The 27,142-nt window shown below is 40.3% G+C and overlaps 4 long non-coding RNA genes across 4 annotated transcripts; all 4 read left to right on the forward strand.

The window, feature by feature from the left end:
- The first annotated feature begins 18,030 nt into the window (after positions 1–18,030).
- LOC139167399 (uncharacterized) lies at positions 18,031–19,723 on the forward strand. The gene is made up of 3 exons (XR_011559125.1): positions 18,031–18,270; positions 18,405–19,007; positions 19,140–19,723. It is a non-coding gene; the product is annotated as an uncharacterized lncRNA (long non-coding RNA).
- A 52-nt stretch (positions 19,724–19,775) lies between these two features.
- On the forward strand, positions 19,776–20,775 carry LOC139167400 (uncharacterized). Its single transcript, XR_011559126.1, has 3 exons — positions 19,776–19,824; positions 20,014–20,146; positions 20,259–20,775. It is a non-coding gene; the product is annotated as an uncharacterized lncRNA (long non-coding RNA).
- Positions 20,776–21,314: 539 nt separating this feature from the next.
- Positions 21,315–23,519, forward strand: LOC139167401 (uncharacterized). Its single transcript, XR_011559127.1, has 3 exons — positions 21,315–21,650; positions 21,843–22,558; positions 22,691–23,519. It is a non-coding gene; the product is annotated as an uncharacterized lncRNA (long non-coding RNA).
- A 223-nt stretch (positions 23,520–23,742) lies between these two features.
- Positions 23,743–25,545, forward strand: LOC139167402 (uncharacterized). Its single transcript, XR_011559128.1, has 3 exons — positions 23,743–24,337; positions 24,530–25,358; positions 25,493–25,545. It is a non-coding gene; the product is annotated as an uncharacterized lncRNA (long non-coding RNA).
- Positions 25,546–27,142: the final 1,597 nt, after the last annotated feature.

Below are 27,142 nucleotides of genomic sequence, written 5' to 3' on the forward strand. Positions count from 1 at the left end.
TAGCAGTTAGCTGAAGGAGCCTGCAGGGCTGCACTCTAACCACTGCCCAACCCTGGCTGATCCCCCCCAAAGAGAGCTTGAAGACATTCCTCCCACAGCCAGTGCTGGTGGGGCAGAAGCCTTTGCAGCCCACCCAGTTTCCCCATTCCTTTAACATTAACAGAGGGATTAGACTCAAATTCATGTCAAGTGAACTTGAGTCTAATCCCTCTGTTAATGTTAAAGGAATGGGGAAACTAGACTAGATGGACCATGAGGTCTTTTTCTGCCGTCAGTCTTCTATGTTTCTATGTTTCTAAGTGTTAATACCACTTTATAAGGCCTTGGTCAGGCCACACTTGGAATGTCTGCACAATGCAAAAAGGATGTTGAGACTCTAGAAAGTGTGCAGAGAAGAGCCACAAAGAGGATGAGGGGACTGGAGGCTAAAACATATGAAGAACGGTTGCAGGAACTGAGCCTGGCTAGTTTAAAGTAAAGAAGGACCAGGGGAGACAGGATAGCAGCCTTCCAATATCTCAACAAAGAAGAGGGACTCAGGCTATTCTCCAAAGCACCTGAGGGTAGAACAAGAAGCAATGGGTGGAAACTAAACAAGGAGGGAAGCAACTTAGAACTAAGGAGAAATTTCCTGACAGTCAGAACAGTTAATCGGTGGAACAGAAGTTGCCTCCAGAAGTTGTGAATGCCCCAACACTGGAAGTTTTTAAGCAGATGTTGGACAACCATGTGTCTGAAGTGATGTAGGGGTTCCTGCCTAAGCAGGGGGCTGGACTAGAAGACCTCCAAGGTCCCAATTCTATTATTTTCTATTCTCTTGGGCGTGGGGGCTACAGGCAAGGGGCTTAGAAGCTTTTCAAGACACCAACAAAGAATAAAATAAAATACTTATCAATCTTTTTCGCCAGTTAATATAATTCAGAGTTTTGTTGCTTGTAGCAAAATTTTCATTTATTATTATTATTATTATTTTTTATTATTTATTAGATTTGTATGCCGCCCCTCTCCGCAGACTCGGGGCGGCTCACAACAATAGCAAAGACAATGTAAGAACAAATCTAATAATTTAAAAAACACTAAAAACCCCATTATTAAAAGCAAACATACACACAAACGTACCATGTATAAACTGTATAGGCCCGGGGGAGATGTCTCAGTTCCCCCATGCCTGACGGCAGAGATGGGTCTTAAGAACTTTACGAAAGGCAAGGAGGGTGGGGGGAGTTCTAATCTCTGGGGGGAGCTGGTTCCAGAGGGTCGGGGCTGCCACAGAGAAGGCTCTTCCCCTGGGTCCCGCTAGATGACATTGTTTAGTCGACGGGAACCGGAGAAGGCCAACTCTGTGGGACCTAACCGATCGCTGGGATTCGTCCGGCAGAAAGCGGTTACGGAGGTATTCTGGTCCGATGCCATGAAGGGCTTTATAGGTCATAACCAACACTTTGAATTGTTATATAATAGGCAAAATTCTAAAAAATTTAAATTTTCTTTTTCTTCTTCTGCTGCTGCTGCTCCGCAGGCCGGCTGCATGTATGTCCACGGAGACGTGGTGGACATTCACCGGAACAGATGGACTGGCTCCCTCTTTAAGATGTGGCTCGTGGTGCCCAGCTTGCTGGAACTCTGTTGGGAGAAGCTGATGGTCTTCTTCCCTCACTTGGCCAACCTCAGCCGGTCGCAGCTTCTTCAGCTGGGACTGACGCAGGGGCTCATCGAACGCTTGAAATGAAAGGAAGGGAAAAAACATCCCGCAGGCCGGCGCGCTAATTTAAAGGGAAAAAAATAAATTCTTCCCCCTCCGGCTTTCCCCCTCTCGCCTCTCGCTCTCATTTCCTCCCATTATTTATGGTCCCGCGGAGAACGCCATCGACAAGAAGCCTTACTCGCCAAGAACTCAATCTGCATAGTCTTTTTTTTTTTTGAATTTTATTATTAAAATGAAAACATTTACATCATATAATACATCATATGGTACAATTCGAAACATAAGAACAAACAGTACAGAAAAAGAAAAAAAAGAAAAAGAAAAGAAAAACATATAGACAAAAACGGGTAAAAGTGTCAGCGAGTAAACAGGGGAGTTGTATTGAGAACGAAAATTAGGTCTAATTGTATGTGCTCATTACCATGTTTCGAGGATTGTATCAGAAGGGTTCAATGCCAGAGTTGAAATAAACACATTGCGGAGAAGTTAACAGATATTAATAAATCTTCATATCTAAATATATATAACGTCTCGTGCTATTTTATGAGATAATAAAATGGTTTATACCAGATTTGTAACAGTTCGAGATGATATCAAAAATCACAATCTTATAGCCTATTGTTCTCGCTTTTGCTTCCTAGCCAGTTATAAAAAGGGTCCCAACACTCATTGAATTGCATAGTCTGGAGGACAGAAGGGAAAGGGGGGGGGGCATGATTGAAACATTTCAATATGTTAAAGGGTTAAATAAGATTCAGGAGGGAAGTGTTTTTAATAGGAAAGTGAACCCAAGAACAAGGGGGCACAATCTGCGGTTAGCTGGGGGAAAGATCAGAAGCAACATGAGAAAATATTATTTGATTGAAAGAGTAGTAGATGCTTGGAACAAACTTCCATCAGATGTGGTGGGTAAATCCACAGTCTCTGAATTTAAATATGCCTGGGATAAACATAGATCCACCCTAAGATAAAATACAGGAAATAGTATATAAGGGCAGACTAGATGGACCAGGAGGTCTTTTTCTGCCGTCAATCTTCTATGTTTCTAATCCAAGCCAAGCCAAGCCAAGCCAAGCCCCCTCGCAGCCCCACATTGTGCCTTTCCAGTGATGGGCTGCCAAAAGTTTTAGGGACACACTGTGGGCGTGGCTTATTGCGTGGGTGTGGCTTGAGGGGCATGTGACCATGTAGGAGTGGCTTGCCAGCAAGGTGACACATGGGAGTGGCTTGACAATTATGTGACGGGGTGGCTGAAAGTTCATTTGACTGGGTGGGAGTGGCTTACTGACCAAGATAAGTTTTCACATAGGTGATTGGACTCTTTTAAAGTGGATTAAGTCCCATTATATGAATAGCCCCCAAAAGGACAAATGATAGACAGCTTTATTCGTTGAGGAGCACAGTAACATTTTAAGGTTTTGTACTGAACCCACAAGGTTCAGTATGATAACAGATTAGGCAAGTAGCTCAATTTTCTTGAATTGCTATAAAGGTTCAGATCAAGATGATTTTAAAAGTGTCTATGGGTAAAAACATACTATTTAATTATTTTCCTATTTTAAAAGCAATTAAGGATCATACTAAGGTACTAGAGAAAGAAGGATAATAAAAAAACTATTAAGTATTCAATAAATAGTGCATAAATTTACTATCCCAACTACGTTCCCTCCCACTGTGCCTTTCGCTAACTCTCTGTTGTGCTTTTAGCCGGTTTCGGGGTTGCATTTACTCTCCAGGTTTGCGTGCTGTTAGGGTTCATGATCTAAAAAGTGCGTGCGAAGCTCCTTAGAAGGTTTTGTTGGGAAGGCTGAATGTTGATCTGTGAGGATTCTACAATGGTGCAGAGAAGGAGCAACTAAGATGATTAGGGGACTAGAGGCTAAAACATATGAAGAATGGTTGCAGGAACTGGGCTTGGGTAGTTTGATGAAAAGAAGAACCAGGGGAGACATGATAGCAATGCTCCAATACTTGAGGGGCTGCCACAGAGTGAAAGAGACTAATCTATTTTCCAAAGTACCCGAAGGCCAGAAAAGGAATAATGGATGTAAACTGATCAAGGAGAAATCCAATTTGGGAATAAGGAGGAATCAACAATCAACTAATGGAACAGAAGTTGCCTTTAGAAGTTTTGGGAGCTTCATACCTGGAAGAAGAGTCTTCGGAGAGGGGCGGCATACAAATAAATCTAAGTAATAAATAAATAAATAAAGAGAATGGACTGCCATTTGTCTGAAATGATGAAGCGTCTCCTGCTTCATTGGGGGTTGGACTAGATGACCTACAAGGTCCCTTCCAATTCTGTTCATAAGACGGAGGATCAGCTGTAGTCACTTTTTTTCAGTGTGGTTATAACTTCAAGTGGTTCTTAAATGAATACATTTAGGACTACCTGTACTCAATAAAAGGCCGGAAACACAATTCTGGAGACAATATGCTTGTGCGTTCTTTCTTTAATTGGATTCCCTTCCACTCTCCCTGGTATACACCTCCACTTCCTACTGATGTGTTTTATAGATCTGCTTAGAGTCTGGATAGGAGATGACATAAGCTGACTCCCAGCCATTAGCCATGGAACAGAGACAGCAAAGAAGAACCAGACTATTTTTGCAACTTGAACTCAGGATGAAGAGCAGCTCAGCGAGGGAGATGGGCAGTCTCCAAATTTGACACCTAAAGGAAATAAACGAGGATGAAAAGCTGGAGATCTTCTGTTGCGAGTGGTCTATGTCTAGCTCAGCTCTGGTCATGGATTTTGAGGACAAGAGATGGATGAGTACTGGCATCACAGGCCAGTGTTCTTCTGAATCCGAAAATAAGAGTGAAGGGGAGTTAGGGACTGAGGAACCACCAGAGACTGTAGCACCCCCAGTTATGTTTGGGGAAAATGGGGAGTGGTGAACAATGTTTATCACCATGGTGTTTGGTGAATCGAAGCTGAGATAATTTTCTGCTTTCACTGACATTTTATTCATGCCAGTTTTATTTGCTGTTGAGTTTCATTGAACTGTAACTTTGGTCAAACTGCCAGAAATCATTCCAAGGACTGAGATTAATGATTATTGGTTTGCAGTCTGAGGTTACTTATCGCCGCTCATTAGCCAGTAATACCTCCAGCCTGAATTTGCCTGAATTTGTGTTAACAAATAATATTTTTGCCATGCTCAAGAAGGGCCTTCTCTGTGGTGGCCCCGACCCTTTGGAATCAACTCCCCCCCCAGAGATCAGAACTGCCCCCACCCTCCTTGTCTTTTGCAAATTACTTAAGACCCACCTATATGGCCAGGCATGGGGGAATTTAGACATCTCCCCCAGGCTTTTATAGTTTTATGTATGGTATGCGTGTGTTGCATGGTTTTTAAATGATGGGTTTTTAGATGCTTTTTTAATATTAGATTTGTTTACATTGTCAGACTGTTTTATTATTGTGGTGAGTGGCCCCGAGTCTTCGTAGAGGGGTGGCATACAAATCTAATAAATTATTATTAATTATTAATATTATTATATGGTTGCTGTACGAATGAGTGTGATTGATTAATATTACCAGGGATTTTATATATGGTAGCTATGCAATTTTTAATTTAATTGGATTCAGTTTTATTGTAACCACTGTTTTCTTCTATGTTGTAAGCTGCCTCGAGTCTTCGGAGAGGGGCAGCGTAGAAATCCAATAAGTAAATAAATAATCAGAGTTTCCATCGAGAGGAAGCGAAGGAGGTGTTACTTGAATTGTCTCTTAAGGTTTGTTAGATTTGAACTTGGATTGTTACGCTGCTTTGTCTTCTCTTTTGTTTTCCTTTAAATTTACTGCTACCCAGAGTTGCAATAATGAAGTCAGCTGGCTACGTACATACTATAAATAAAATAATAAATCAATAAATACCTCCTAGAAGCACCCGCGGTTTTCCCTTCCCCAAGTTAGCAGAGATGCCAACAAATGTGCCCCCCTCTCTCTTTTTTATAATCTGGCCCTCCAACAGTCTAAGGGACAGTGAACTGGCCCCCTGTGTAAAACGTTTGGGGACCCCTGGTCTTAAGCATAAAACTTAGCATGAAAGACTTCATGAACTCAATCTGTATAGTCTGGAGCAGTGATTTTCAACCTTTTTTGAACTGCGGCACATTTTTTACATATACAAAATCATGGGGCACATTGAGCAGGGGGGAGTGGGGGGGGCTAAAAAAGTTTGGACAAAAAAATTATCTCTCTCTCTCTTCCTCCCTTTCGCTCTATTTCTCTCCCTCTTTCTCTCTCTCCCTTTCTTCCTCTCTCCATCCCTCTTTCTTTCTCTCTTCCTTCCTTCCTCCTTTTTGCTCTCTTTCTATCTCTCCCTCCTTCCCTGCCTTTCTTTCTCTTGCTTTCTTTCTCTCTCTTTCTTTCTCTCTTTCTTTCTCTCTCTCTCTCTTGCTTTCTCTCTCTCTCTTGCTGAGCTTCGCGGCACACCTGACCATGTCTCGCGGCACACTAGTGTGCCACGGCACACTGGTTGAAAAACACTGGTCTGGAGGACAGAAGGGAAAGGAGGGACCTGATTGAAACATTTAAATATGTTAAAGGTTAAATTAGGTTCAGGAGGGAAGTGTTTTTAATAGGAAAGTGAACCCAAGAACAAGGGGGCACAATCTGAAGTTAGTTGGGGGAAAGATCAGAAGCAACGTGAGAAAATATTATTTGACTCAGAGCAGTAGATGCTTGGAACAAACTTCCAGCAGATGTGGTTGGGAAATCCACAGCAACTGAATTTAAACCTGCCTGGGATAAACATAGATCCATCCTAAGATAAAATACAGGAAATAGTATAAGGGCAGACGAGATGGACCATGAGGTCTTTTTCTGCTGTCAATCTTCTATGTTTCTACCTATATCTCCAAAACCAGGTGTCCCTAATCAGGTGTCTGTGTAATACAGTGTTTCCCAACCTTGGCAACTTGAAGATATTTGGTGTAATACTGGTGTAATGCAATATCCAAAAGACCACAGTTTCTCCATTCCAACTTTATTTTAAAACATTATTATTTATTTATTGTATTTATATGCCACTCACTCCAAACAACTCCAAAGTAGAAAAGAGCCAATTTGTTTCACTAGCTGGATTTGCCCAATACAACACATAGGGTATTCTGCGAAAGTAGTTTGTATTGGTCGTTTACAGTTCGTTGTCATTTAAGATTCATTGAACTCACCTGGCTCAAGCCTCCAATCTTCTTCACCTGGCTGCAATGAGTCGTCTCCATGGCAACCCCTCCAGGTGCTGAGGGTCCCGCACAGGAATCAGTGCAACCGAGCCTTTCCCGCCCAAACCCCCTCAGAGGCTCCCCGGGGTCTTTCTCCCCGCCCCTCTCGCCCGTTTATTGGCTGCTCTTGAAAACTCCTCCCTCGGATTGGTCAGGGTGCCTCTCCTCGCTCGAGAGGCGGGGAGCATTTAAAAAGCCTCAGCTGTGTGGAAAATTAGCAAGTGCGTTGCCCGAAGGAGTAGACTTTGCGGCTGGAGGGTCTCTCGTTCGATGCTGCGGGGCGCCGGAGAACCCCAAAAATAGTCACTCCGGCGCCTCCGCAGCTCAAGTCCTCGAGCTCGAGGCCGGGCAGGGCCTTTTGAGCTTTTGAGGTAAGGTTTTTTTTCCCCCCCCTCAGGCTTTTTAAAACTTGCCGGATAGGGAGGTGAGGGGAGCGTGAGTTCTTTAGCCGCTTAATAGCCTAGTGTTAGATAGCACCTGTAGTAATTTTAACCCCGGGGGTGTATTCTAAGGAGTAAAATGCCAGGGACATATCTCGAAGGTGGATTATTTAAGGATTTGAGTCCTGACTAAAATGTCACTTTATTTCTGAGAGCAAGGTCACCTCCTGTGGTAATTTTATCTTTACCTTTAAAACTGTTAATTTTAATTTGAAAATATAGGAAATAGTATAAGGGCAGAGTAGATGGACCATGAGGTCTTTTCTGCCATCAATCTATATTTCTCTGTTTCTGATTTTGTTCTGCCTGTGGTGGTTTGGTCTTTTTAACAGGACATGGCTGAGATTACAGAATATTCCATCTATTTTACTAAAAATATGAGCCTTGGCTAACATAATCTCAGAATTACCTTAAGACCTGGCTTTATTTCAAGAAAATAAGGTCAAACTCCTGGACTTGAACTAATTTTACTTAACTTTTGCCTGTAGTGCCTTGAGGCAACTAGTTTTCTTATATATTTTGCTTCTGTTAAGGACTTGAGCTTTGACTAAAATTTCCTCAGGTCCCAATAAATCACTTTCTTCAAGAAATAAAGAGCAACTGAAGCTTCTGTATTTTGCCTTGAAGCTAATTTTACCGCTTGTTCACCTGTGGTAATTTCCCTGCTTTTAACTAGCTAAAATTACCTCAGCTTTATATAGTGAGAGGAAAGTCAGCTCCTGGACCTGAAGTAATACTACACCAATAAGCATTAATTTTTTCATTTCATTGTGTGAAGAAATGTTCAAACTTGTTTCCAAGTGAAAAAAGCTTTCAAAAAGGCCAAATATAAATACCTAAAATGAACAATTTGCAGGTTAGAGTGTGTAATTGAGCAGCACGCCAGAGTTAAAGATACAGTATGCAGAAAGTATCTACCTAAAATACAGTATGCAGAAAGTATCTACTTCAAATAACTGGTCAAAAGTTAACTAATATTACTTCAGATCCAGGAGTTGATCTTATTTTCAAGGAATTAAGTCAGTTCTTGAGGTTTGGCCAATTTATTAGAATACAATTTTGGTGGAACTTGAGGTAATCTCAATCATCTCCTTGTAAAAAGACCAAACCACCACAGGTGAATGAGAATTAAAATTTGCTTCCCAGTAAAGCCTGAGGTAATTATAGCCCTGCCCTTGCAGGCTAAAAGCACATAAAATTACAGGATTAGTATTCTAGTTTCTGAACATCTTTTGGTTATTTGGTGATATTGATTCTTTTTTCCCCCAAAGGCATGAATCCAATAGACGAAGAAGAAGACATCAACAGTAAGACAGATGGTTTCATTTACTCTTCAGTGCATTGAAAGCGAGGAACTGTAGTGAACTGTATTGAAGGCAGGTACTGTTTGCGACATGTTGCTGCAAAAATGTTTAGACCTTGGTAAAGTTTACTTGCTTCGGCAAAGTTATTTATTAAAAAAACCCAACATTAAAATGTATCAATGGCAGCGAGCCGGAAGGCTAAATTGCACTCACCACTACGGCTCGTAAGTTCTTGTGGGACCGGCGCGATTTTGCTGTTGAACCTGTGGAGGTAGAAAAATTGCGCCTGTGTTTCAGCATGGTTTTACCTGTGGCTCCGTGCGTGATTTTTTAGCTGGTTATACCTGTGGCTCCTACCTCCACAGGTGCAGCAGCAAAATTGCACTGGTCCTGCAAGAACTTTTGAGCTGTGAGCGCAATTTAGCGTTCTGTCTCGTAGCCCACCACTGATCAATGGTAAAAAGAGCAGTCATAAGTTTATAACTTAGATAAAAAGTATCAAAAAAAATTCTGACTCATCATAATTTTGGTTATTGGCTGTGGTTCTTAGAACCAGATCACATTCCACATTCCACATTCCATATATACCCTGGTGATGGGGGTGATGCCCCTACTTATAGAGGTCTTTCAGTCCCTGAGCTTTCGGACACTCACCCTGAATGAGATCAAGCTGCTGCCTGTCTCATTGAGTTTCTGAGTGGACACTGTGGGAGACTCACACTGGAAGTCTTCTCTGGGGTTGCCCTTTCAGTCCCTGAGTAAGCAGTGAGGGCGAATCACACTGGAAGAGACAACAGCGCTCAGCTAAAAGCCTCCTCCAATGCCTGAGGACCCCCTCAGTGAGACTCAGACGGGAAGGGAATCCTTTGGGATCACCTCCCTCCCAGTACCAGCCAGACTTCTTAAAGCCCAAAGTGATGCAATTTGATAGGAGGTGTATTGACAGAGGATAATATTTGTGGCTCACCATTGAAATGATGCGTCCTTGGTGGTGTCTGAGCTCAGTGGCTTCCTTGTAGAGGTTTTGTTAGGAAACTAGGGAACATCATCAGTGCTGGAAGGGAGTGCAGTTTGCTGTCAATTTATGGTTTTAGTGGCTTCTTTCAGTGTTGGTGTAAATGGTCTTGGACAGGGGTAGGCAAAGTTGGCTCTTCTATGACATATGGACTTCAACTCCCAGAATTCCTGAGCTAGAATGATTGTCTGAGGAAGTCTGGGAGTTGAAGTCCACAAATCATAGAAGATTTGTAGTCTTGGAGATTCTTTGTTGTTAGCTTCTTTGGCAGTAGCTTGATGGGACATTCGGTATTTCTTAATTGTGGGTCTGGTGTGAATGATAGTATTAAAACCTCATTGGCCATTTTTAATGCTAATGTGGCCAGTAGTTTTCTAGCCTTGCAGACTAAAGGATGGAACCAGTGCTGACAAATTTTCCTTGGAAGAGGCAACGCTTGCTAGGTGCAGAAGAACAAGAAAAAAATTGAAAGAAGAAACCAGAAAGCAAGAAAATGTCTCCAGCCCAAGACTGTTGTCCTTCAGCTGTTATGTCATCATCTATGCTGTGAGGTAAGTTTGGCTGAGACTTACAGTCCCCCAAGATTTTAGGATATGGGTGGGGTTCATCTTCCACTACTTTATGTTAAGTAGGGGTAACCCTGCACATGACATAAAAGAATGCACTACTGTGTATTGTGAATCTTAGGAGTAAAACTCCAGTAGCAACTGAAGTAACGTTGATTTTTTTTTTATTTCAAAGGCATGTACCACACCAACTTAGAAGACAGACTATTCACTTGCCAGCCTGCGGGGTTCATAGTAAAAATAGAAATTTAGCCCTGGCAATGGTTCTTAGAACCAGAAAGAAACCCTCTGGCCATTTTTAATGTGAGGTGTGGCCATTGATCAATTTTAGATTTCATAGATTTCTGCCTGGCATAATTTAGCCCTGGCAATGGTTCTTAGAATCAGAAAGAAACCCTCAGTGGCCATTTTTAATGTGAGGTGTGGCCATTGATCAATTTTAGATTTTATAGATTTCTGCCTGGCATAATTTAGCCCTGGCAATGGTTCTTAGAATCAGAAAGAAACCCTCAGTGGCCATTTTTAATGTGAGGTGTGGCCATTGATCAATTTTAGATTTTATAGATTTCTGCCTGGCATAATTTAGCCCTGGCAATGGTTCTTAGAACCAGAAAGAAACCCTCAGTGGCCATTTTTAATGTGAGGTGTGGCCATTGATCAATTTTAGATTTTATAGATTTCTGCCTGGCATAATTTAGCCCTGGCAATGGTTCTTAGAATCAGAAAGAAACCCTCAGTGGCCATTTTTAATGTGAGGTGTGGCCATTGATCAATTTTAGATTTCATAGATTTCTGCCTGGCATAATTTAGCCCTGGCAATGGTTCTTAGAACCAGAAAGAAACCCTCAGTGGCCATTTTTAATGTGAGGTGTGGCCATTGATCAATTTTAGATTTTATAGATTTCTGCCTGGCATAATTTAGCCCTGGCAATGGTTCTTAGAATCAGAAAGAAACCCTCAGTGGCCATTTTTAATGTGAGGTGTGGCCATTGATCAATTTTAGATTTCATAGATTTCTGCCTGGCATAATTTAGCCCTGGCAATGGTTCTTAAAACCAGAAAGCAAACCTCAGTGGCCATTTTTAATGTGAGGTGTGGCCATTGATCAATTTTAGATTTTATAGATTTCTGCCTGGCATAATTTAGCCCTGGCAATGGTTCTTAAAACCAGAAAGCAAACCTCAGTGGCCATTTTTAATGTGAGGTGTGGCCATTGATCAATTTTAGATTTTATAGATTTCTGCCTGGCATAATTTAGCCCTGGCAATGGTTCTTAGAACCAGAAAGAAACCCTCAGTGGCCATTTTTAATGTAAGGTGTGGCCATTGATCAATTTTAGATTTTATAGATTTCTGCGTGGCATAATTTAGCCCTGGCAATGGTTCTTAGAACCAGAAAGAAACCCTCAGTGGCCATTTTTAATGTGAGGTGTGGCCATTGATCAATTTAGATTTCATAGATTTCTGCCTGGCATAATTTAGCCCCGGCAATGGTTCTTAGAACCAGAAAGACCCTCAGTGGCCATTTTTAATGTGAGGTGTGGCCATTGATCAATTTTAGATTTTATAGATTTCTGCCTGGCATAATTTAGCCCTGGCCATGGTTCTTAGAACCAGAAAGCAAACTCCAAAAGCCTTTTTGTAATGATAGATCTGGCTGTTGATTTATAAAAGATGTTATAGTTTTCTAGCTTTGGAGAATAAGGGATGGAGCAAGTGCTGACAAATTTTCCTTGGAAGAGACAACACTGGTTGGGCACATCAGAAGAAGAAAGAAGTCTGAAAGAAGAAACCAGAAAGCAAGAAAATATCTCCAGAACAAGACTGTTGGCCTTCTGCTGTTATGTCATCATCAATGCTGTGTGGTAAGTTTGGCTGAGTCTTACAATCCCCCAAGATTTTAGGATATGGGTGGGGTTCATCATCCACTACTTTATGCTAATAAGGGTAACCCTGCATATGAAATAAAAGAATGCACCACTGTGTATTGTGAATCTTAGGAGTAAAACTCCAGTAGCAACTGAAGTAACGTTGATTTTTTTTTTATTTCAAAGGCATGCACCACACCAACTTAGAAGACAGACTATTCACTTCCCAGCCTGCGGGGTTGATAGGAAAAATAGAAATTTAGCCCTGGCAATGGTTCTTAGAACCAGAAAGAAACCCTCTGGCCATTTTTAATGTGAGGTGTGGCCATTGATCAATTTTAGATTTTATAGATTTCTACCTGGCATAATTTAGCCCTGGCAATGGTTCTTAGAACCAGAAAGAAACCCTCAGTGGCCATTTGTAATGTGAGGTGTGGCCATTGATCAATTTTAGATTTTATAGATTTTTGCCTGGCATAATTTAGCCATGGCAATGGTTCTTAGAACCAGAAAGAAACCCTCAGTGGCCATTTTTAATGTGAGGTGTGGCCATTGATCAATTTTAGATTTTATAGATTTCTGCCTGGCATAATTTAGCCCTGGCAATGGTTCTTAGAACCAGAAAGAAACCCTCAGTGGCCATTTTTAATGTGAGGTGTGGCCATTGATCAATTTTAGATTTTATAGATTTCTGCCTGGCATAATTTAGCCATGGCAATGGTTCTTAGAACCAGAAAGAAACCCTCAGTGGCCATTTTTAATGTGAGGTGTGGCCATTGATCAATTTTAGATTTTATAGATTTTTGCCTGGCATAATTTAGCCCTGGCAATGTTTCTTAAAACCAGAAAGCCAACCTCAACAGCCTTTTTGTAATGCTAGATCTGGCTATTGATTTATAAAAGATCTTATAGTTTTCTAGCTTTGGAGAATAAGGGATAGAACAAGTGCTGACAAATTTTCGTTGGAAGAGACAACACTTGCTGGGCACGAAGTGAAAGAAGAAAGAAGAAAGCAAGAAAATGTCTCCAGCCAAAGACTGTTGGCCTTCTGCTGTTACGTCATCATCTATGCTGTGAGTTAAGTTTGTTTAGGATATGGGTGGGGTTCATCTTCTACTACTTTATGCTAAGCATTTTTAGTAAAATAGATGCAATTCTAGGTAATCTCATCCATGCCCTGTTAAAAAGACCAAACCACCAAAGGCAGATCAAAATTAAAAACAGTTTTAAAGGTAAAGATAAAATTACTGCAGGAGGTGACCTTGCTCTCAGAAATAAAGTGACCTGGGGTAATTTTAGTCAAGACTCAAATCCTTAAAGAAGTAAAATATGCACAAAGTTTCAAAAGTTAACTAATATTACTTCGGGTCAGGAGTTGATCTTATTTTCTAGGAATTAAGTCAATTCCTGAGGTTTACCCAATTTATTAGAATAAAATTTTGATGGAATTTGAGGTAATCTTAACCCTCTCCTCGTAAAAAGACCAAACCGTCACAGGTGAATGAGAATTAAAATTTGCTTCCCAGTAAAGCCTGAGGTAAATATAGCCATACCCTTGCAGGCTAAAACCACATAAAATTACAGGATTAGTATTCTAGTTTCTGAACATCTTTTGGTTATTTGGTGATTCTGATTTCCCCCCCCCCCCCCAAAGGCATGAATCCAATAGACGTAGAAGAAGACATCAACAGTAAGACAGATGGTTTTATTCAGTGTATTGAAAGTGAGGAAGCCTGGCAGGTACTGTTTGCGACATGTTGTGGAAATTTTTTTGGACCTTGCTAAAATTTACTTGCTTTGGCAAAGTTGTACAGTGATACCTCATCTTACAAACGCCTCGTCATACAAACTTTTCGAGATACAAACCCGGGGTTTAAGATTTTTGTGCCTCTTCTTCCAAACTATTTTCACCTTACAAACCCACTGCCGCCCTTGGGATGCCCCACCTCCAGACTTCCGTTGCCAGCGAAGCACCTGTTTTTGCGCTGCTGGGATTCCCCTGAGGCTCCCCTCCATTGGAAACCCTACCTCCGGACTTCCGTATTTTTGTGATGCTGCAGGGGAATCCCAGCAGTGCAAAAGTGGGCACTTCGTTGACAACAGAAGTCCAGAGGTGGGGTTTCCCAGCGAGGGGAGCCTCAGTGAAATGGCAGCATTGCAAAAACACAGTGGTCCGGAGGTGGGGTTTTGAGGACTTCGGTGTTTTTGTGATGCTGCAATTTCACTGATGCTCCCTTCACTGGGAAACCCCACCTCCGGACTTCAGTTGCCAGCAAAGCACTTGTTTTTGTGATGCTGGGATTCCCCTGCAGTATCACAAAGACACAGAAGTCTGGAGGTGGGGTTTCCCATGGAGAGGAGCCCCAGGGGAATCCCAGCAGTGCAAAAAATGGGCACTTTGGCTGGCAAAAGGGGTGAATTTTGGGCTTGCACGCATTAATCGCTTTTCCATGGATTCCTATGGGAAACATTGTTTCATCTTACAAACTTTTCACCTTAAGAACCTCGTCCCAGAACCAATTAAGTTTGTAAGATAAGGGATCACTGTATATTTAAAAACCCCAACATTAAAATGTATCAATGGCAGCGAGCTGGAAGGCTAAATTGCACTTGTCACTGCGGCTTGTAGGTTCTTGTGGGACCACCACGATTTTGCTGTTGAACCTGGGGAGGTAGAAAAATTGCGCCTGTGTTTCAGCATGGTTTTACCTGTGGCTCCGTGCGTGATTTTTTAGCTGGTTATACCTGTGGCTCCTACCTCCACAGGTGCAGCAGCAAAATCGCACAGGTCCCGCAAGAACTTTTGAGCTGTGGCGGTGAGCGCAATTTAGCGTTCTGTCTCTGGGGATGGCTTTTCAGTCCCTGAGTAAGCAGTGAGGGCGAATCACACTGGAAGAGACAACAGTGCTCAGCTAAAAGCCTCCTCCAATGCCTGAGGACCCCCTCAGTGAGACTCAGACTGGAAGGGAATCCTTTGGGATTACCTCCCATCTTAGAAATAATGCCAGTACCAGCCAGACTTCTTAAAACCGGAAGTAATGCAATTGGATACGAGGTATATTGGCAGAGGATAATATTTGTGGCTCATCATTGAAATGATGCATCCTTGGTGGTGTCTGAGCTCAGTGGCTTCCTTGTAGAGGTTTTGTTAGGAAACTAGGGAACATCATCAGTGCTGGAAGGGAGTGCAGTTTGCTGTCAATTTATGGTTTTAGTGGCTTCTTTCAGTGTTGGTGTAAATGGTCTTGGACAGGGGTAGGCAAAGTTGGCTCTTCTATGACATGTGGACTTCAACTCCCAGAATTCCTGAGCTAGCATGATTGCCTCAGGAAGTCTGGGAGTTGAAGTCCACAAATCATAGAAGATTTGTAGTCTTGGAGATTCTTTGTTGTTAGCTTCTTTGGCAGTAGTTTGATGGGACATTCTGTATTTCTTCATAGTTGGTCTGGTGTGATTGATAATAATAAAACCTCATTGGCCATTTTTAATGCTAGGTGTGGCCAATTTATTTATCTACCTACCTACCTGTCTGTCAGTCTGTCTGTCTATCTATCTATCTATCTATCTATATCTATCTATCTATCTACCTATCTATCTACTTACCTACTAACTTACTAACTAACTTACTTAATTACCTACTTACTTACGTACTTACTTACCTACTTACCTACCTACTTACCTACTTACCTACTTACTTACTTATTTATTTTTATAGATTTTATAAATTTCTGCCAGGCATAATATAGCCTTGGCAATGGTTCTTAGAACAAGAAAGAAAACCTCAGCTGCCCCTATTAATGCTAGGTGTGGCCATTTATTTTATTTATTTCTTAATTTCTTAATTTCATTTATTTATAGATTTTATAAATTTATGCCAGGCGTAATATAGCCCTGGCAATGGTCTTAGAACCAGAATGAAAACGTCAATGACCCTTTTTAATGCTAGCTGTGGCCATTTATTTTTTTATGTTTTTAAAAATGTTATCTTATTTTTTTATAGATTTTATAAATATGTGCTAGGCGTAACATAGCCCTGGCATATGGTTCTTAGAACCAGAAAGCAAACTCCAACAGCCTTTTACTAATGCTAGATCTGGCTGTTGATTTATAAATGATCTTAAGGGTTTCTAGCTTTGGAGAATAAGGGATGGAACATGTGCTGACAAATTTTCCTTGGAAGAGACAACAATTGTTGGGCACATCAGAAGAAGAAAGAAGTCTGAAAGAAGAAACCAGAAAGCAAGGGAATGTCTCCAGACCAAGACTGTTGGTCTTCTGCTGTTACGTCATCATCTATGCTGTGTGGTAAGTTTGGCTGAGTCTTACAATCCCCCAAGATTTTAGGATATGGGTGGGGTTCATCTTCCACTACTTTATGCTAATAAGGGTAACCCTGTATATGAAATAAGTAACGTTGATTTTTTTTTTATTTCAAAGGCATGTACCACACGAACTTAGAAGACAGACTATTCACTTGGCAGCCTGCGGGGTTGATAGGAAAAATAGATATTTAGCCCTGGCAATGGTTCTTAGAACCAGTATGAATATCTAAATGGCCCTTTTTAATACTAGATGTGGCCAATAATCGATAACGTATTTTATATCTTTTTTGCCTGGCATAATTTAGCCCTGGCAAAGGTTCTTAGAACCAGAAAGAAAACCTCTATGGCCATTTTTAATGATAGGTGTGGTCATTGATTAATTTTAGATTTCATAGATTTATGCCTGGCATAATTAAGCCGTGGCAATGGTTCTTAAAACCAGAAAGCAAACCTCAGTGGCCATTTTTAATGTGAGGTGTGGCCATTCATCAATTTAGATTTCATAGATTTCTGCCTGGCATAATTTAGCTCTGGCAATGGTTCTTAGAACCAGAAAGAAACCTCAACAGCCTTTTTGTAACGATAGATCTGGCTGTTGATTTATAAAAGATCTTATAGTTTTCTAGCTTTGGAGAATAAGGGATGGAACAAGTGCTGACAAATTTTCCTTGGAAGAGACAACACTTGTTGGGCACATCAAAAGAAGAAAGAAGTGTGAAAGAAGAAACCAGAAAGCAAGAAAATGTCTCCAGACCAAGACTGTTGGCCTTCTGCTGTTACGTCATCATCTATGCTGTGAGGTAAGTTTGGCTGAGACTTACAGTCCCCCAAGATTTTAGGATATGGGTGGGGTTCATCTTCCACTACTTTATGCTAATAAGGGTAAGCCTGCATATGAAATAAAAGAATGTACCACTGTGTATTGTGAATCGTAGGAGTAAAACTCCAGTAGCAACTGAAGTAACGTTGTTGTTGTTTTTATTTCAAAGGCATGTACCACACCAACGTAGAAGACAGACTATTCACTTGCCAGCCTATGGGGTTGATAGGAAAAATAGAAATTTCGCCCTGGCAATGGTTCTTAGAACCAGTATGAATATCTAAATGGCCCTTTTTAATACTAGATGTGGCCAATAATCGATAACGTATTTTATATCTTTTTTGCCTGGCATAATTTAGCCCTGGCAATGGTTCTTAGAACCAGAAAGAAACCCTCTTGCCATTTTTAATGATAGGTATGGCCATTGACCAATTTTAGATTTTATAGATTTCTGCCTGGCATAATTTAGCCATGGCAATGGTTCTTAGAATCAGAAAGAAACCCTCAGTGGCCATTTTTAATGTGAGGTGTGGCCATTGATCAATTTTAGATTTTATAGATTTCTGCCTGGCATAATTTAGCCATGGCAATGGTTCTTAGAATCAGAAAGAAACCCTCAGTGGCCATTTTTAATGTGAGGGGTGGCCATTGATCAATTTTAGATTTTATAGATTTCTGCCTGGTATAATTTAGCCCTGGCAATATGTGCCAGGCATAACATAGGCCTGGCATATGGTTCTTAGAACCAGAAAGAAACCTCAACAGCCTTTTTGTAACGCTAGATCTGGCTGTTGATTTATAAAAGATCTTATAGTTTTCTAGCTTTGGAGAATAAGGGATGGAACATGTGCTGACAAATTTTCCTTGGAAGAGACAACAATTGTTGGGTACATCAGAAGAAGAAAGAAGTCTGAAAGAAGAAACCAGAAAGCACGGGAATGTCTCCAGACCAAGACTGTTGGTCTTCTGCTGTTACGTCATCATCTATGCTGTGCGGTAAGTTTGGCTGAGTCTTACAATCCCCCAAGATTTTAGGATATGGGTGGGGTTCATCTTCCACTACTTTATGCTAATAAGGGTAACCCTGTATATGAAATAAGTAACGTTGATTTTTTAATTTTATTTCAAAGGCATGTACCACACGAACTTACAAGACAGACTATTCACTTGCCAGCCTGCGGGGTTGATAGGAAAAATAGATATTTAGCCCTGGCAATGGTTCTTAGAACCAGTATGAATATCTAAATGGCCCTTTTTAATACTAGATGTGGCCAATAATCGATAACGTATTTTATATCTTTTTTGCCTGGCATAATTTAGCCCTGGCAATGGTTCTTAGAACCAGAAAGAAACCTTCTGGCCATTTTTAATGTGAGGTGTGGCCATTGATCAATTTTAGATTTTATAGATTTCTGCCTGGTATAATTTAGCCCTGGCAATATGTGCCAGGCGTAACATAGCCCTGGCATATGGTTCTTAGAACCAGAAAGAAACCTCAACAGCCTTTTTGTAACGCTAGATCTGGCTGTTGATTTATAAAAGATCTTATAGTTTTCTAGCTTTGGAGAATAAGGGATGGAACATGTGCTGACAAATTTTCCTTGGAAGAGACAACAATTGTTGGCTACATCAGAAGAAGAAAGAAGTCTGAAAGAAGAAACCAGAAAGCAAGGGAATGTCTCCAGACCAAGACTGTTGGTCTTCTGCTGTTACGTCATCATCTATGCTGTGTGGTAAGTTTGGCTGAGTCTTACAATCCCCCAAGATTTTAGGATATGGGTGGGGTTCATCTTCCACTACTTTATGCTAATAAGGGTAACCCTGTATATGAAATAAGTAACGTTGATTTTTTTTTTATTTCAAAGGCATGTACCACACGAACTTAGAAGACAGACTATTCACTTGGCAGCCTGCGGGGTTGATAGGAAAAATAGAAATTTAGCCCTGGCAATGGTTCTTAGAACCAGTATGAATATCTAAATGGCCCTTTTTAATACTAGATGTGGCCAATAATCGATAACGTATTTTATATCTTTTTTGCCTGGCATAATTTAGCCCTGGCAAAGGTTCTTAGAGCCAGAAAGAAAACCTCTATGGCCATTTTTAATTATAGGTGTGGCCATTGATCAATTTTAGATTTCATAGATTTATGCCTGGCATAATGAAGCCGTGGCAATGGTTCTTAAAACCAGAAAGCAAACCTCAGTGGCCATTTTTAATGTGAGGTGTGGCCATTGATCAATTTAGATTTCATAGATTTCTGGCTGGCATAATTTAGCTCTGGCAATGGTTCTTAGAACCAGAAAGAAACCTCAACAGCCTTTTTGTAACGCTAGATCTGGCTGTTGATTTATAAAAGATCTTATAGTTTTCTAGCTTTAGAGAATAAGGGATGGAACAAGTGCTGACAAATTTTCCCTGGAAGAGACAACACTTGTTGAGCACATCAAAAGAAGAAAGAGGTGTGAAAGAAGAAACCAGAAAGCAAGAAAATGTCTCCAGACCAAGACTGTTGGCCTTCTGCTGTTACGTCATCATCTATGCTGTGTGGTAAGTTTGGCTGAATCTTACAGTCCCCCAAGATTTTAGGATATGGGTGGGGTTCATCTTCCACTACTTTATGCTAATAAGGGTAAGCCTGCATATGAAATAAAAGAATGTACCACTGTGTATTGTGAATCGTAGGAGTAAAACTCCAGTAGCAACTGAAGTAACGTTGTTGTTGTTTTTATTTCAAAGGCATGTACCACACCAACGTAGAAGACCGACTATTCACTTGCCAGCCTGCGGGGTTGATAGGAAAAATAGAAATTTAGCCCTGGCAATGGTTCTTAGAACCAGAAAGAAACCCTCTGGCCATTTTTAATGTGAGGTGTGGCCATTGATAAATTTTAGATTTTATAGATTTCTGCCTGGCACAATTTAGCCATGGCAATGGTTCTTAGAACCAGAAAGAAACCCTCAGTGGCCATTTTTAATGTGAGGTGTGGCCATTGATCAATTTTAGATTTTATAGATTTCTGCCTGGCATAATTTAGCCATGGCAATGGTTCTTAGAATCAGAAAGAAACCCTCAGTGGCCATTTTTAATGTGAGGTGTGGCCATTGATCAATTTTAGATTTTATAGATTTCTGCCTGGCATAATTTAGCCATGGCAATGGTTCTTAGAATCAGAAAGAAACCCTCAGTGGCCATTTTTAATGTGAGGGGTGGCCATTGATCAATTTTAGATTTTATAGATTTCTGCCTGGTATAATTTAGACCTGGCAATATGTGCCAGGCGTAACATAGCCCTGGCATATGGTTCTTAGAACCAGAAAGAAACCTCAACAGCCTTTTTGTAACGCTAGATCTGGCTGTTGATTTATAAAAGATCTTATAGTTTTCTAGCTTTGGAGAATAAGGGATGGAACATGTGCTGACAAATTTTCCTTGAAAGAGACAACAATTGTTGGGTACATCAGAAGAAGAAAGAAGTCTGAAAGAAGAAACCAGAAAGCACGGGAATGTCTCCAGACCAAGACTGTTGGTCTTCTGCTGTTACGTCATCATCTATGCTGTGTGGTAAGTTTGGCTGAGTCTTACAATCCCCCAAGATTTTAGGATATGGGTGGGGTTCTTCTTCCACTACTTTATGCTAATAAGGGTAACCCTGTATATGAAATAAGTAACATTGATTTTTTATTTATTTCAAAGGCATGTACCACACGAACTTAGAAGACAGAATATTCACTTGGCAGCCTGTGGGGTTGATAGAAAAAATAGAAATTTAGCCCTGGCAATGGTTCTTAGAACCAGTATGAATATCTAAATGGCCCTTTTTAATACTAGATGTGGCCAATAATTGATAACGTATTTTATATCTTTTTTGCCTGGCATAATTTAGCCCTGGCAAAGGTTCTTAGAGCCAGAAAGAAAACCTCTATGGCCATTTTTAGGTGTGGCCATTGATCAATTTTAGATTTCATAGATTTATGCCTGGCATAATGAAGCCGTGGCAATGGTTCTTAAAACCAGAAAGCAAACCTCAGTGGCCATTTTTAATGTGAGGTGTGGCCATTGATCAATTTAGATTTCATAGATTTCTGCCTGGCATAATTTAGCTCTGGCAATGGTTCTTAGAACCAGAAAGAAACCTCAACAGCCTTTTTGTAACGCTAGATCTGGCTGTTGATTTATAAAAGATCTTATAGTTTTCTAGCTTTAGAGAATAAGGGATGGAACAAGTGCTGACAAATTTTCCCTGGAAGAGACAACACTTGTTGGGCACATCAAAAGAAGAAAGAAGTGTGAAAGAAGAAACCAGAAAGCAAGAAAATGTCTCCAGACCAAGACTGTTGGCCTTCTGCTGTTACGTCATCATCTATGCTGTGTGGTAAGTTTGGCTGAATCTTACAGTCCCCCAAGATTTTAGGATATGGGTGGGGTTCATCTTCCACTACTTTATGCTAATAAGGGTAAGCCTGCATATGAAATAAAAGAATGTACCACTGTGTATTGTGAATCGTAGGAGTAAAACTCCAGTAGCAACTGAAGTAACGTTGTTGTCGTTTTTTTTATTTCAAAGGCATGTACCACACCAACGTAGAAGACAGACTATTCACTTGCCAGCCTGCGGGGTTGATAGGAAAAATAGAAATTTAGCCCTGGCAATGGTTCTTAGAACCAGTATGAATATCTAAATGACCCTTTTTAATACTAGATGTGGCCAATAATCGATAACGTATTTTATATCTTTTTTGCCTGGCACAATTTAGCCCTGGCAATGGTTCTTAGAACCAGAAAGAAACCCTCTGGCCATTTTTAATGTGAGGTGTGGCCATTGATCAATTTTAGATTTTATAGATTTATGCCTGGCATAATTTAGCCATGGCAATGGTTCTTAGAATCAGAAAGAAACCCTCAGTGGCCATTTTTAATGTGAGGGGTGGCCATTGATCAATTTTAGATTTTATAGATTTCTGCCTGGTATAATTTAGCCCTGGCAATATGTGCCAGGCGTAACATAGCCCTGGCATATGGTTCTTAGAACCAGAAAGAAACCTCAACAGCCTTTTTGTAACGCTAGATCTGGCTGTTGATTTATAAAAGATCATATAGTTTTCTAGCTTTGGAGAATAAGGGATGGAACATGTGCTGACAAATTTTCCTTGGAAGAGACAACAATTGTTGGGTACATCAGAAGAAGAAAGAAGTCTGAAAGAAGAAACCAGAAAGCAAGGGAATGTCTCCAGACCCAAGACTGTTGGTCTTCTGCTGTTACGTCATCATCTATGCTGTGTGGTAAGTTTGGCTGAGTCTTACAATCCCCCAAGATTTTAGGATATGGGTGGGGTTCATCTTCCACTACTTTATGCTAATAAGGGTAACCCTGTATATGAAATAAGTAACGTTGATTTTTTTTTTATTTCAAAGGCATGTACCACACCAACGTAGAAGACAGACTATTCACTTGGCAGCCTGCGGGGTTGATAGGAAAAATAGAAATTTAGCCCTGGCAATGGTTCTTAGAACCAGTATGAATATCTAAATGGCCCTTTTTAATACTAGATGTGGCCAATAATCGATAACGTATTTTATATCTTTTTTGCCTGGCATAATTTAGCCCTGGCAATGGTTCTTAGAACCAGAAAGAAACCCTCAGTGGCCATTTTTAATGTGAGGTGTGGCCATTGATCAATTTTAGATTTTATAGATTTCTGCCTGGCATAATTTAGCAATGGCAATGGTTCTTAGAATCAGAAAGAAACCCTCAGTGGCCATTTTTAATGTGAGGTGTGGCCATTGATCAATTTTAGATTTTATAGATTTCTGCCTGGCATAATTTAGCCATGGCAATGGTTCTTAGAATCAGAAAGAAACCCTCAGTGGCCATTTTTAATGTGAGGTGTGGCCATTGATCAATTTTAGATTTTATAGATTTCTGCCTGGTGTAATTTAGCCCTGGCAATATGTGCCAGGTGTAACATAGCCCTGGCATATGGTTCTTAGAACCAGAAAGAAACCTCAACAACCTTTTTGTAACGCTAGATCTGGCTGTTGATTTATAAAAGATCTTATAGTTTTCTAGCTTTGGAGAATAAGGGATGGAACATGTGCTGACAAATTTTCTTTGGAAGAGACAACAATTGTTGGGTACATCAGAAGAAGAAAGAATTCTGAAAGAAGAAACCAGAAAGCAAGGGAATGTCTCCAGACCAAGACTGTTTGTCTTCTTCTGTTACGTCATCATCTATGCTGTGTGGTAAGTTTGGCTGAGTCTTACAATCCCCCAAGATTTTAGGATATGGGTGGGGTTCATCTTCCACTACTTTATGCTAATAAGGGTAACCCTGTATATGAAATAAGTAACGTTGATTTTTTTTTTTTATTTCAAAGGCATGTACCACACGAACTTAGAAGACAGACTATTCACTTGGCAGCCTGCGGGGTTGATAGGGAAAATAGAAATTTAGCCCTGGCAATGGTTCTTAGAACCAGTATGAATATCTAAATGGCCCTTTTTAATACTAGATGTGGCCAATAATCGATAACGTATTTTATATCTTTTTTGCCTGGCATAATTTAGCCCGGGCAAAGGTTCTTAGAGCCAGAAAGAAAACCTCTATGGCCATTTTCAATGATAGGTGTGGCCATTGATCAATTTTAGATTTCATAGATTTATGCCTGGCATAATGAAGCCGTGGCAATGGTTCTTAAAACCAGAAAGCAAACCTCAGTGGCCATTTTTAATGTGAGGTGTGGCCATTGATCAATTTAGATTTCATAGATTTCTGCCTGGCATAATTTAGCTCTGGCAATGGTTCTTAGAACCAGAAAGAAACCTCAACAGCCTTTTTGTAACGCTAGATCTGTTGTTGATTTATAAAAGATCTTATAGTTTTCTAGCTTTAGAGAATAAGGGATGGAACAAGTGCTGACAAATTTTCCTTGGAAGAGACAACACTTGTTGGGCACATCAAAAGAAGAAAGAGGTGTGAAAGAAGAAACCAGAAAGCAAGAAAATGTCTCCAGACCAAGACTGTTGGCCTTCTGCTGTTACGTCATCATCTATGCTGTGTGGTAAGTTTGGCTGAATCTTACAGTCCCCCAAGATTTTAGGATATGGGTGGGGTTCATCTTCCACTACTTTATGCTAATAAGGGTAAGCCTGCATATGAAATAAAAGAATGTACCACTGTGTATTGTGAATCGTAGGAGTAAAACTCCAGTAGCCACTGAAGTAACGTTGTTTTTTTTAATTTTATTTCAAAGGCATGTACCACACCAACGTAGAAGACAGACTATTCACTTGCCAGCCTGCGGGGTTGATAGGAAAAATAGAAATTTAGCCCTGGCAATGGTTCTTAGAACCAGTATGAATATCTAAATGGCCCTTTTTAATACTAGATGTGGCCAATAATCGATAACGTATTTTATATCTTTTTTGCCTGGCATAATTTAGCCCTGGCAATGGTTCTTAGAACCAGAAAGAAACCCTCAGTGGCCATTTTTAATGTGAGGTGTGGCCATTGATCAATTTTAGATTTTATAGATTTCTGCCTGGCATAATTTAGCAATGGCAATGGTTCTTAGAATCAGAAAGAAACCCTCAGTGGCCATTTTTAATGTGAGGTGTGGCCATTGATCAATTTTAGATTTTATAGATTTCTGCCTGGCATAATTTAGCCATGGCAATGGTTCTTAGAATCAGAAAGAAACCCTCAGTGGCCATTTTTAATGTGAGGTGTGGCCATTGATCAATTTTAGATTTTATAGATTTCTGCCTGGTATAATTTAGCCCTGGCAATATGTGCCAGGTGTAACATAGCCCTGGCATATGGTTCTTAGAACCAGAAAGAAACCTCAACAACCTTTTTGTAACGCTAGATCTGGCTGTTGATTTATAAAAGATCTTATAGTTTTCTAGCTTTGGAGAATAAGGGATGGAACATGTGCTGACAAATTTTCTTTGGAAGAGACAACAATTGTTGGGTACATCAGAAGAAGAAAGAATTCTGAAAGAAGAAACCAGAAAGCAAGGGAATGTCTCCAGACCAAGACTGTTGGTCTTCTGCTGTTACGTCATCATCTATGCTGTGTGGTAAGTTTGGCTGAGTCTTACAATCCCCCAAGATTTTAGGATATGGGTGGGGTTCATCTTCCACTACTTTATGCTAATAAGGGTAACCCTGTATATGAAATAAGTAACGTTGATTTTTTTTTTTTATTTCAAAGGCATGTACCACACGAACTTAGAAGACAGACTATTCACTTGGCAGCCTGCGGGGTTGATAGGGAAAATAGAAATTTAGCCCTGGCAATGGTTCTTAGAACCAGTATGAATATCTAAATGGCCCTTTTTAATACTAGATGTGGCCAATAATCAATAACGTATTTTATATCTTTTTTGCCTGGCATAATTTAGCCCTGGCAAAGGTTCTTAGAGCCAGAAAGAAAACCTCTATGGCCATTTTTAATGATAGGTGTGGCCATTGATCAATTTTAGATTTTATAGATTTATGCCTGGCATAATGAAGCCGTGGCAATGGTTCTTAAAACCAGAAAGCAAACCTCAGTGGCCATTTTTAATGTGAGGTGTGGCCATTGATCAATTTAGATTTCATAGATTTCTGCCTGGCATAATTTAGCTCTGGCAATGGTTCTTAGAACCAGAAAGAAACCTCAACAGCCTTTTTGTAACGCTAGATCTGGCTGTTGATTTATAAAAGATCTTATAGTTTTCTAGCTTTGGAGAATAAGGGATGGAACATGTGCTGACAAATTTTCCTTGGAAGAGACAACAATTGTTGGGCACATCAAAAGAAGAAAGAAGTGTGAAAGAAGAAACCAGAAAGCAAGAAAATATCTCCAGACCAAGACTGTTGGCCTTCTGCTGTTACGTCATCATCTATGCTGTGTGGTAAGTTTGGCTGAGTCTTACAGTCCCCCAAGATTTTAGGATATGGGTGGGGTTCATCTTCCACTACTTTATGCTAATAAGGGTAACCCTGCATATGAAATAAGTAATGTTGATTTTTTTTTTTATTTCAAAGGCATGTACCACACCAACTTAGAAGACAGACTATTCACTTGCCAGCCTGCGGGGTTGATAGGAAAAATAGAAATTTATCCCTGGCAATGGTTCTTAGAACCAGTATGAAAATCTAAATGGCCTTTTTAATATTAGATGTGGCCAGTATTCGATAATAGATTTTGTACCTTATTTGCCTGTCATAATTTAGCCCTGGCAAAGGTTCTTAAAACCACAAAGAAAACATCTATGGCCATTTTTAATGATATGTGTGGCCAGTAAATAATATATTTTATATCTTTTTTGCCTGGCATAATTTAGCCCTGGCAATGGTTCTTAGAACCAGAATGAAAACCTCAATGGCCTTTTTTACTATGAGGTGTGGCCAGTAATTGATAATCGATTTTATACCTATTTTGCCTGGCCTAATTTAGCCCTGGCAATGGCTCTTAGAACCAGAAAGAAAATCTCAATGGACCTTTTTAATGAGAGGTGTGGCCATTGATCAATTTTAGATTTCCTAGATTTCTGCCTGGCATAATTAAGCCCTGGCAATATGTGCCAGTCGTAACATAGCCCTGGCATATGGTTCTTAGAACCAGAAAGAAACCTCAACAGCCTTTTTGTAACGCTAGATCTGGCTGTTGATTTATAAAAGATCTTATAATTTTCTAGCTTTAGAGAATAAGGGATGGAACAAGTGCTGGCAAATTTTCCTTGGAAGAGACAACACATGTTGGGCACATCAGAAGAAGAAAGAAGTCTGGAAGAAGAATCCAGAAAGCAAGAAAATGTCTCCAGACCAAGACTGTTGGCCTTCTGCTGTTACGTCACCATCTATGCTGTGAGGCAGG

This window comes from Erythrolamprus reginae, chromosome 4 (genome assembly GCF_031021105.1).
Source record: "Erythrolamprus reginae isolate rEryReg1 chromosome 4, rEryReg1.hap1, whole genome shotgun sequence".
In the NCBI taxonomy this organism is placed as follows: Eukaryota; Metazoa; Chordata; class Lepidosauria; order Squamata; family Dipsadidae; genus Erythrolamprus; species Erythrolamprus reginae.